Below are 8745 nucleotides of genomic sequence, written 5' to 3'. Positions count from 1 at the left end.
AATTGATATTTCAAAATATGTATAATCCTCGTGAGCGTCATAATTTTGTAAAATAAGGACAAGGCATAATTAAAATTCAACGTTCTTATTACTTATTTCTGAAAAGTTGAAACTGAATTTGAGTAGCGGTCAGTGAGACCTCACGTCATCTAAATTGGAAATCCAATAAACGTAATGCTTGTGGAAATCATTCAAAAAGTTGTTAAAAACAAATCCTAGTGATTTTTCAAGAATAATGATAATAATTGATGATTTGTAAGGAAGAATTTTTAGCTGCATAACGTGGATAAATAAGTACTTAATAAAAAAGGTAATATAATAATAATAACCCAAGTGTTTTTGATATCAGTTTTTTTTATCATGTTTCAAATAACAATTTTTACTGAAAAAGTAGGTTCGTATTGAGAATGCATAAAATTAAATATAAGTTTTATAGTGGTTGAGAAGTCATGGAAACATTAAAAGAAGCAATAAAAATGACTTTGCAACTTTTTATGAATTTTTGTTTTATTGCAGTCTCCCAGATCGCACGTCACTGGTAGTGTAACAAGAATTGCACGTCACTGGTTAAGGGTTAAACATCTCTTTCATGCCAAACAGAGTAGACTACTACAGCGAGGAACTTTTTTAATTAATGTGCACGCTCTTCCAATGGATCTCACCTGTCTAAGAGTCGAACGGTACAACCGATACTGCATCAGGTCAACGAATACACAAATTGAGGTCCGTGAGTAATTAAAAATCTTTCGAGGGCACTCAAATGTCTCGCCCGACCCCTCTCCGCCCCCTAATTTGACAACGCGATGAACGGTAGAAGAGGATGAGGGGCCGCCGTCGCCTTTGCCCCCAACCCTAGGCAGCCGTCCGTCGGCCGGAAGATGTCTCCCTTGTGGAGCCACTTCATTCCCTCTGCAGTGTATCTTCCGCGCCCCCCCCCCCTTCGCCGCCCCCGCCCCCTGACCCTGGAGAACCCCTTGGGGATCCCACCCACATCACATTCCTCCTCCAGACCCTCCCAAACAACTGCGTTACCCGAGAAACGACTTTTACTCCTGTTTTCCTATTTCCTTCCACCAAAAAAAAAGAACCAACCTCCTCTCCCACGCACCCTCTTCTTTATACAGCCGGGAAATGTGTTCTTGGGTGGGAGGGGGTTGAAATGGTCCCGTAGCCACGCCCACCCTTAATCTCGAGTCCTCTTATCTCTCTCTCTCTCTTTCCACCCTCTTTCTCTTTCTTTCGCTCTCACTCTCTCTGCTTCGCCCTCTAAAGCCACTGCGAGTTGTTCCTTCTCTTCCTCCCATTTGATCTCGATACTCCCCATCCGCATTGGACACACACGCCCAATGAAAATTGAAATCAAAGCGAGATATTCTTCCGGCAGCTTTCTTGTGCCCCTTTAGACATATGTGCTACGTGACGCTCTTATAAAAAAAATGAAACACCGCCAGGATGGTAATTTAAAACAATCAATTACTTACATTCCGCTATTTCTTCGTTAAAACTTTCGCGGGTGCGCGTCATTATGAATAAAAACTTTTGGGCTATGTCGCCGCGTCAATTCTTGGGTGGCCCCAACGTCTCCCGACCGATGCTGGTCGCTTTTTCAAGGGATTATGAAGAGTTGGGAATTTAAAATCTTTTATATAGGCATCTGTGTCAGGTGGTGGGGAGAGGGGAGCGGGAGGTTGGAGGAGGGGGTTGTTGACTGTTTTTTCTCACTACGGGTTGCCAAGAAAAGATAATTTTAATGCCGGTGTCCCTGTTGAAATTGTTCTTTTCTTCTTTGGATATTTCAATGGCTTCTCTGACGAGTCTCTGTTTAAAACGTTTAACTTTGGCAAGGATTTTGGCTTCCTTGAGGTCGATTGCGTGGCCAAGCGCTGCGTGTTCGGCTGGCGCGGACTTCGTTGCTGTCCCAGTCGAATCGCTCTCTCGTGCTCCTCTTGGCGTGTTTGGAATGTTTATTTGTGAATAAAAGTGCAAAGACACATTCATTTTCTCCCGCCACACCGTAGGTGCAATGAGGCATACCACATATCCCACGGGCTATTCCACAAACGATGATGGACAAGTGCATTTTGCCAATCCACCCACGCAGGACTCGAACCAGCATCCTTCGGCTTGGCAGGCAAGGTCTTCACCCATCGGTCACCGAGACAGGCCAACTGATATTTTAAAAAATCTTCATCGGCAAATTGTATTGCTATTTTCACCTGATTAATGTGATTTAGCTGCCAATACTACTTTTCTTTCGCAAAGACTAAATAGCCTGCTCAAGACTCAGAATGTATATCATTATCCTTTGGACATATAATGTATTATACATTTTTTTACAGAAATATTACTTTTAGTTAATGGTTGCAATAAACATTTTCTCCAATCGTGGACTTTTACCGGACTTGTCATAAGAAAACTATAATTTTAAAACGTAATATTCGAAATATACAATACGCGATTCCCAATTTTCTTATCGTCAATAACAATAATTTCGTTTGTTTTCGTGGGCACTGAGGCCCATGAGAAAATAAATGTACAGCTTTCTACATTTTCAGCATTGGTAGATAAAAAAAGAAAAGAGGCAAATTAATAGAATTAGATTTAGAATTAGACTGTCCCAAGGGTCGTGTGTCATTTTTGACCTCTAATTTTGGTAACTTTCCCTCAAGCAATATTCTTGAAAATTGGCACACTTATGGGGAAAGGTCCTAAGTTTTGTTGAGTGTTAGCAAGGTTTTAAAATTCTGACCTTTTGAACTCACAGCTCCAACCCAAAATTTTGAATTTTCCTTATGGGGTTTCAATGTTAAAAAATTCGATATAGAAAAAAGTCTGAATTTCATTGACCAAGATGCCAATTCTTAGGTTTTCAGATACGAGAAACCCGAAAATAACACCTTTATTTACGAAAATTCAACCGTTGACCCAGAAAGGTCACAGTCAAGGTCATAAGGGTTGCAAAAAGGAAAGCATACCAACAAAGATGTCGATCCATGGGTTTTAAAGGGTGCTCAAGTCATTGTTATTGTCCAAATACTCGTCTTATCCACTATTTGACCTCCAGGGCTAATACTGAGGTCAAAGGTCATAGAGGTAAACGTGGGGCCATCGTGACAACCAGGTTTTAAAGGGTACTCAAGTAAGTTTTGCAGTTCATTCATCAGTATTGTTAATTTTTTGACCTCCGAAGGTCATAACGGGGGTCAAAGGTCATAAAGGCATGATTTGATATAACAGGGAAACTAATGCCTCCATCCAAAGGGTGACCAAGTGAGGTGCGTAGTACACATAGTATCCATTTTGTTAACTTGTTAACCTCCTGAGGTCATAAAGTGGTCAACATTCACGGAGGTGTGTGCAAAAATATCTAGGAATTCAACCCGCTAACCAAAAGATTTTCAAGGATGCCCAAGACAGTGGAGCGATAAAGGTATCCATCTTGTTAGTTACCATTCTCACTTCATAAGGCTTCAAGTTTAGAATTTTTAAAGCCCGTAGTAAAACAGACGTGGAAATGCCCAATGAAAGTGCGAGGCGACGCATGGATCTTGATGGAGATGCCAAGACTCGAGCCGCAACTGCGTTTCTGTGCTTTGATAAGATTGTTGGGCGCCCTTTACAATTCCTCTTCTTAAGGCGTTCCACTTTGAAACAATTTCCCTTCCTAAATTTGCCGTTTAAAATGTGGTCCACTGTTCTTCAAAGGCGAATACCATGCTCAAAGAAAATTTTACGAATCGTTTTGATGACTGACTTTCCGTTTAATATGTAAGTCTCGATTATATCCGCCCGGATTGTGGGAGTAAGGCTCTTCATGGTGGTTCTTTTCACTATGACTAACAACGAACTAATGCCAAAGAGACATGCAACTGAAGAGTTTCCCAAATGGGTAACATTGTTGCTGAGGTAAGGTGGCTTGCATGAAAATACTTGAAAATAAGTCAAACAGTTTTTGCGACACACAATAAGGTCAATGAGTAACTTTGTGACTTATGTAGGGTAACCTTTTGATATGTGGACAGCATCATGCCTTAGAACCACTTTTAAAACCTATTGTTTGTAATGGCAGTTGTAATGATATTCCCGCACACGATTCTGTGACCTCTGACCCCTATGTATTCATTAGAATTCAAAAACTATCAAGATGATGTTGATCGCTCCACTTTCTTGGGCATCCTTGAAAACCTTTTTTGTTACTTTCGGTTTCCTCGTGACCGAAAACCTAAGAATTGACATCTTGGCCAATGAAATTCAGACTTTTTTCTATCTCGAATTTTTTAACATTGAAACCCCATAAGGCAAATTTAAAATTTTTGTTTGGGCCCCCATTGTGAGTTCAAAAGTCAAAATTGTAAAACCTTGCTAACACTCAACAAAACTTAGGACCTTTCCCGATTAGTGTGCCAATTTTCAATAATATTGCTTGAAGGAAAGTTACTAAAATTAGAGGTAAAAAAAATGACACACGACCCTTGGGACAGTCTGCATACAAAAATATTGGTGGCGTTGATATTTAATATTTGAAGCTCTGGGTCATATTAATATAGTATGGAGTGCTCATCAGATCCACAGATTCGGATATTACGCCTACGGTATGTATTTATAAGGGATGAGCAAGGAAGCCTCGTGAAAGAGAAAAGTATTTTATTATATATTTTATAAAATTCCATTTATGAGTTTCCAACATATTTATTTTTGAAATCGAGGCATAGATTTTTCTACATCGTGAAATAAAAGTTTTCGCCTATTCTCAGATGAGTATTTGAGTCATTAAGAAAGGTTAATTATAATTTTATTTAAATATAAAAAATAGAAAAGATATGTCAATTAATGCGCATTCAATGTCTTACGTAAAGTCTTGGCTTTGAGATAATCCATGTCTCTACGAAAATTTGGTGGTGAAATGCTTGGAAGTAATTACATGATTTATTGCCTACCATATACATAATGAGATAATTTTCTTCGCAAGAGACTTAAGGCCTGTTTACACTGTACATTAACACGCACGGGTTAATGTCTAAATGTATGAAGGCGAGAATTAACGCCAAAATTCACCGTGTAACCACCCAACTTGTGCGAATGCATGCACAGAAAATAGAACCTGTTCTAATTTGGTTCATGCATTCGTACATGTTCCGTTCCGGTCCACAAAAATCATTCACGCAAACAGACATTAACTCGTAGGTGTTGATGTATCGTGTAAACAGGCTTTTAAAACGAATCTTGAACAAGTCATCAGTTCTCATCACTGTCATATACCGAGCGAAAGAGTTAAACAAGAAGGAGAATGCGAGTGAAAATGCTGTCCCACCTAAGTAGACTGTGTTGGGGCTAAGGGTAGGTTGGGTCGAGTCGACTTCAAGCCTCTTTTTTGCGAGGCACCAAAGACCCGATATTCAGATTGGCTCTCCTTCTGAACGACTGATCTCTAAGGTGGGGGGAGGTGAAAGTCCCCCTTTCCATCTGCATTCGGACGACGCCCGTCTTAGGGAAAGGATGAAGGGGTGTCCGAAGAGAAAAAAAATCCACACCCTTGCATCTGAAGCTAATCTCTTATAAAAAGAGAAGTCCCCCTTTCTACATCCGAACAGGCGAGAAAGGCGCTCACACACACACACACAAACACCAAAGAGTTAGAAAAGAGTTTTTGTGCCAAAGAGTTAAAAAAGTTTGGAAAGCAGCTGTATCTTGTGCAAAATTACTAACTGGTATGAACAGCATGCTACTGTTATATCTGTATGCAGGAATACCCCTTCGTGCATCGGTTCACCAAAGAGGCATAGGATAAGCTAACTATTTGTTCTCGCTTGTCCAATCGACAATCCATAGAGAAGTGGTGCTCTACTATAAAAATAAAACAAATGATGCTCATTACACAGAGGCACTTAAGAAAAGACTTCTGAAGAGACTGACTACTGAAAGGGCCTACCAAACTCAAAATGGAGAAGAAAAATATTTCCTTACCATATGGGCACATAATAATGTGTCCATTGATCAAAACACCGGGAATTTCAATGAAAAGTGTCCGTTATTTACCATACAATAACGGCTAATACAATATCCACCTTAATGATTTTTGGATATTTTTTGTATAATCCTGGTCATGATGCAATGATTAAGTATTCAATCTATACTTCTGAGGCTTAGGAAATTCTACGTACTCCCCTACCTTGGAGTAAAATAGTAATAATAATAAAATCCAAATTTATTGGATGACAGATGCAGAGAATGTGATAATGCATCTGAAACGATACAGCACATCACAAGTGGATGCCCTAACTTATCCCAAAAAGACTATCTCCACCGTCACAATCAAATATGCAACATCAACCACCATAAATTAGCTCTAAAGTATAAACTCATAGAAAATGGAGTTCCTTATTATAAGTACACACCTAAAGCCATCCTTGAAAACGATCACTGTAAGATTTATTATGACCGATCAATTATTACCGATAAAACAGTCCATAGCAATAGACCTGATCTTGTAGTGCAAGATAAAACTCACAATGAAACGCACTTGATAGACATTGCAGTACCTCATTCGCATAATATCACTACAGCCTACACCAACAAAATGGAAAAGTATGAAGAACTTAAAAATGAAACTAAGAGATTGGGAAAATCAGATAAGGTACACATAATACCTATCATTATCTCTGCCACAGGAGTAGTGCCTCATTCAATCCATCAAGGTCTTCAAACTATTAGACTGCCGAAAAACTTGTTTATTACAATACAAAAAGCAGCAATTTTAAATACTTGCCGGATTGTCAGAAAGTTTTTCAACACAGAGTAAAAAGACGAGAGTACTTGGTGATACCCGTACCTCGCCTAAAACCCGCAAAAATGCTATGAAAATATATTTAAAATAATAATAATAAAAACAGAGAGGAAGGGAAGGAGGCTGCCTTGCATTGCATTCCGTCTCTCCGGACGACGACAACCTCCTACACCACCGACACTCTCGACCTCTGCCTCGACCTCTCGCAGATATATACACAAACATTGATTTTGGTCCTCCTGGAATACCGGAGGGAGGAAGGGGTGTTATCAGACTTGGAGTGTGCAAAATCAGGGAGGCTACTCAAATATCGAAATTAAATTCCCTGATGGTGGTGAAAAAAATTTTGCGTTTTGTCTTCGATCCACTGTTTGTTTGACCTCGACGCTTCCCGATCGAGCTCGGTTGCTTATTCACGGGTATATGGTCACGTAGGAATTCTTAATCAATATTTAAGATATTAGTATGCAGCAGAAGAGAAGAAGTCAATACTGGCATTAAAAATAGAGCAGCAAAAACTGATAGAGGTGGATGATTTCGGTTATTTGGGAAGCAAGAAAACTAGTGACGGGAGAAGTAAGAAAGAAATTATCAGCAGAATAGCCCAGGCGAAGAGAGCATTCCACCAAAAGAGAGACCTGCTTACAGCGGGAAACTTAAATATAGAAGTGAAGAAACAATTTATAAGAACGTACATTTGGAGTGTGCTCCTATACGGAAGTGAGGCATGGACAATGACCGCAGCGGAGAAAGCAAGGATAGAGGCCTTCGAAATGTGGTGCTTCAGAAGAATGATGAAGATCAAATGGATCGACCGAGTTAGTAACGAGGAAGTCCTAAGAAGGGTAGGAGAGAAGAGAAGCATCATGAAAACCTTATAAAGAAGACGGAACAACCTTATATGCCACATCTTGAGACATGATGGCCTGATGAAGACAATTTTCGAGGGACAAGTGGAAGGCAAGAGCAGAAAAGGAAGACCTCGAACAAAATGTGTGGAACAAGTAAAGAAGGATGTGAAAGAGAAGAAATACGTAGGTGTGAAAAGATTAGCTGATAGGAGAAATTAGTGGAGACCTGCGTCAAACCAATCCTAGGATTGTGTACCAGTGATGATGATTTATTACTTATCTAAGTAGGGTGGTGGATGAGAGGGTGAGGGATTACACGGGACGGTTCTTCGGGTGGTGAGTTGGATGTTGTATCTCCAGGTTACTGGTTTGCACTGAGCCCAGCACCCCAATTCAAATTGCCCCTGCCTTCCTTTGGAATTTCTGTTCCTTCTCTGATGAGTCTATTCCGATAACTGCTTCCCTACCTCGATGGTAATAGGGTAGTTTCCTTCATCCAAGAAAACGAAAGGGATTGATTGCGATTCGTTACCCACCAATAGTGTATTCATAATATACAAATTATTTGGTTTTAGAAATCCCAGTTTAGATGAATGGCAATGGTCAACTTTAACCTCATTTGAAAATGGCCAGATTGGCGCCCATGCGATGTCACTCCACGTGACGTCACAGGGACCTAGTTTCTATACGAGTAGATAGGAGTTTTACATCGTCTGAGATTACTAATGCCTGCATGAGGCACAGAGCTCAGGGAAACATCTCAATAATCACCTATTAAAACTGCATAAGGTCGGAAAGTTTTCTTCTTTTGATAAGGTAGTAATAATCCATGAGTTCAGCATTCTTTCGGGCTGCATCCGCGTCCGTTGTCGAAGAACCACAACAGTTTCGCCAGCTCTCCTGCCAGCGTCCTCAGGTGAAGGATGAAGTGAAGCTTTTAGTCCTCTCTTATATAGGCAATTTTTTGGCGCCAATTCGGTGGATTTCTTTCGACCAATCAGGGAACGTCCTCGTATTTGCGTCGAATATACCTTTTCCACGCGCTGTACAAAGGATAGCCATCCTCCCTGTTAAAGTTCGCTGGTCTTTTGACTATCTCAATGGCCTCTC

Source organism: Ischnura elegans, chromosome 7, assembly GCF_921293095.1.
Source record: "Ischnura elegans chromosome 7, ioIscEleg1.1, whole genome shotgun sequence".
NCBI classification, from domain to species: Eukaryota; Metazoa; Arthropoda; class Insecta; order Odonata; family Coenagrionidae; genus Ischnura; species Ischnura elegans.
This window is presented reverse-complemented; position numbering follows the sequence as displayed.